The 3,334-nt window shown below is 45.8% G+C and overlaps 1 non-coding gene across 1 annotated transcript; it reads right to left on the reverse strand.

Moving 5' to 3' along the window:
• Positions 1 to 1,807: 1,807 nt before the first annotated feature.
• Trnaa-ugc lies at positions 1,808 to 1,888 on the reverse strand. The gene has a single exon. It is a non-coding gene; the product is annotated as a tRNA-Ala (tRNA).
• Positions 1,889 to 3,334: the final 1,446 nt, after the last annotated feature.

Below are 3,334 nucleotides of genomic sequence, written 5' to 3' on the forward strand. Positions count from 1 at the left end.
GTTGCAAGGTCAGCTATCCATTGTGGATCTAGAAGGGTCTAGAAGGTCTCTGTCACAGGAATGCTATGAAGTGAGGAGTGGACATGAGGTGGTGGAATGGAGGGGTGTGGAACAGGTGACATGAAGGGCAGGCAGGCTCAGCCAATGGCTGGTGGTGTGTGTCTCACTAAGTGAATGGCCTCACTCAATGAAACCTCTTTGCTTTCTCTGAAAAGTTGGGAATCATAATGGTCTCCGCCCTCTGGAGGAGTCATGAGCATTGAACAAACTAGTGACTGAGAGTATGAGAACACCCTTTTGAAATTGTAAGGTGATATGTATATGTGTGTGTTTCTGAAGAGTATAGAATTATTAAATTTGTTTTGTTGGTCATGGGGCTTGAACTCTGGGCCTGGGTGCTGTCCCTCAGCTCTTCAGTTCAAGGCTAGTGCTCTACCACTTAAGCCACAGTGCCACTCCGGGTTTTCTGGTTGTTAATTGGAGATAAGAGTCACAGACATTCCTGCTTTGGCTGGCTTTGAACTGTGATCCTCAGATCTCAGCCTCCTGAGTAGCTAAGATTCTAGGGGTGCCTGATGGAAAATAAGTTTGTTTGTTTGTTTGTTTAAGAAAAGCACTTGCTCCTTTAGCTTAGAAATTCTACCACTAAGAAATCACCCTGTAGAAAGAATCGCATGTGCTTTCATTACTGAGCTACAACTGTGCTATTTCAGGTCATTTTTAAAAGGCAAAAAAATAATAAAACAACAAAAACTAACCTGGAAACATCATAAACTCTCCAACTAGATAAATATATCATGGAACTAGCTGGGTGCCTGTGGCTCATGCCTGTATTCTGAGCTACTCAGGAGGGTAAGAAGTAAGACTCGTAGTTCCAAGCTAGCCAGGGCAGAGAAGTAGAGCTCTGGCTTGAGTTGTACTATGCCAGCCTTGAGCAGAAAAGTCAAGCAAGAGCTCATTCTCTGAGTTCAAGTCCTACTACCAGCACACACACATGCACATACATACATGAAAGAAACACCCATGACCAGCAAAAATAAAAGAAATAAGAATCTCGGATTTGTCTGCCAGGGCTGGTTTTGAACCTTGATCCTCAGACCTCAGCTTCCTAAGTAGCTAGGATTACAGGTGTGAGCCAGCAGCACCTGGCCTAAACATCCATCTTTCTTTTTCTTTCTTTTTTGTCAGTTGTGAGGTTTGAACTTAGAGCCTGAGTGCTGTACCTGAGCGTTTAGTTTCAAGGTTAGCACTCTACCACTTGAGCCACAGCTCCACTTAGAGTTTTCTAGTGGTTAATTGGAGATAAGAGTCTCATAGATTTTCCTGCCTGGGCTGGTTTCCAACCACAATCCTTAGATCCTTAGTCTTCTGAGTAACTAGGATTATAGGTGGGAGCTACCATTGCCTAGCCTAAACGTGTTTTTGTTGTTGTTGGTGGTGGTGGTCATGGAGCTTGAACTCTGGGCCTGGACTCTGTCCCTGAGCTCTTCAGCTTAAGGCAAATGCTCTACCACTTAGGCCACAGCACCACTTCTGGATTTTTGCTGATTAATTGGAGATAAGAGTTGCTTGGACTTTCCTTGCCTGGGGTGGCTTTGAATCATGATTCTCAGATCTCAGCCTCCTGAGTAGCTAATATTACAGGCAAGTGCCTGGCCTAACCATTTCTTTTTCTTTTCTTTTCTTTTTTTTTTTGGTCTGGTTGTGGGACCTGAACTCTGTGCCTGGGTGCTATCCCTCAGCTCTTCAGCTCAAGGCTGGCACTCTACCACTTGAGCCACAGCACCACTTCTGGCTTTTTTCTTTTTGCTTATGTGGTGCTGGGGAATTGAACCCAGGGCCTCTTGCATGCAAGGCAAGCGCTCTACCACTGAGCCACCTTCCTAGCCCCCTAACCATTTCTTAATATGGGTCTTGGTAAAAACATATTGAAAGCCAACTATGGTGGCTGGTAATCAGGAGAATAAGAAGTTCCAGGCCAGTCTGGGCTATATAGTGAGACACTGTTTCAAAATCAAAACAAACATTAAGGAAATGTATGTAGGTGACTCTATTCTTGTAGCCATCTTTGGAAAATACACCAGCCACTTAGCAATGTGGGTTCAGAGAAAGCACTAGTGATGGCAGCTTCATTTTGCTGTCTGAAGTGTCTGCCTGGTGAGGGGCTTGAATGGTGATGGTCATGGTGGTGGTGGTATGTGTCTGTGTGTGTGTGTGTATGCGTGCGTGTGTGCATACGCACACTCATGCCAGAGTCTGGGTGCTGTCCCTGAGTTTTTTCACTCAAGGCTGTTACTCTACCACTTGAGCTTCATTTTGGCTTTTTGGTTAATTGGAAATGAGTGTCACAGACTTTTCTACCTTGGCTGGCTTTGAACTGTGATCCTCAGATCTCAGTCTCCCAAGTAGCAAGGATTACAGATGGGAGCCACCAGCACTTGGCTTCCTCTCCTGTTCTTTGAAACAGGGTCTTGCTATGGAGTTCCAGGTGGCCTGGAACTTATAATTCTCCTGCCTCTGCCTTCTGAGTGCTGCGATTACAGACACACACCACCTTGCCTGGCTCTCTGTTCAGGAAGACATTTGATAAGCCTGCCTGCCTGCCTGCCTCCCTTCATCCCTCCCTCCCTCCCTCCCTCCCTCCCTCCCTCCCTTCATTCCTTCCTTTCCTTTCTTCCATTCTTCCTTTCCTCCTTCTCCTTTAACTTGGGGCCTTGTGCTCTTACTGAGCCTTTTTGCTCAAGGCTGGTGCTCTATGACTCGATCCACAGCTCTGCTTCCAGTAGTTTGCTGATTAATTGTGGATGTGTCTTTCAGGATTTTTCTACCCAAGCTGGCTTTGAACTGTGATCCTCAGATCTCAACCTCCTGAGTAGTTAGGATTACAGGTGTGAGCCACCAACATCTGGTCAGGTTTTCTCAATAATTCATGGACTTGGTTGGAGGGCATTTCTTGATAAATGTCCTATCTCTGTCCTGTGACCACCATAGCAGCATGGTTGAAATATGTGGATTTAAAAAATTATTATTCTTTTTTTTCTTTTCCTTTTTTTGTCTGCCCTCAGGCTTGGAGACAATGCCTGGGTGCTGTCTCCAGGTGTCTTTTGTTCAAGGTGAGCATTCTACCACTTGAGCCACAGTGCCACTTCTGGCTTTTTTTGTGGGGAGGTCAGTTGTGGGGCCTGAACTCTGTGTCTGGGCACTGTCCCTTGAGCTCTTCAGCTCAAGGCTGACACTCTACCACTTGAGCCAAAGAACACTTCCAGCTTTTTCTGCTTATGTGGTGCTGAAGAATTGAACCCAGGGCCTCATGCATGCAAGGCAAAGCACTCTT

This window comes from Dipodomys spectabilis, unplaced genomic scaffold, assembly GCF_019054845.1.
Source record: "Dipodomys spectabilis isolate Male_0828 unplaced genomic scaffold, ASM1905484v1 ptg000052l, whole genome shotgun sequence".
NCBI lineage: Eukaryota > Metazoa > Chordata > Mammalia > Rodentia > Heteromyidae > Dipodomys > Dipodomys spectabilis.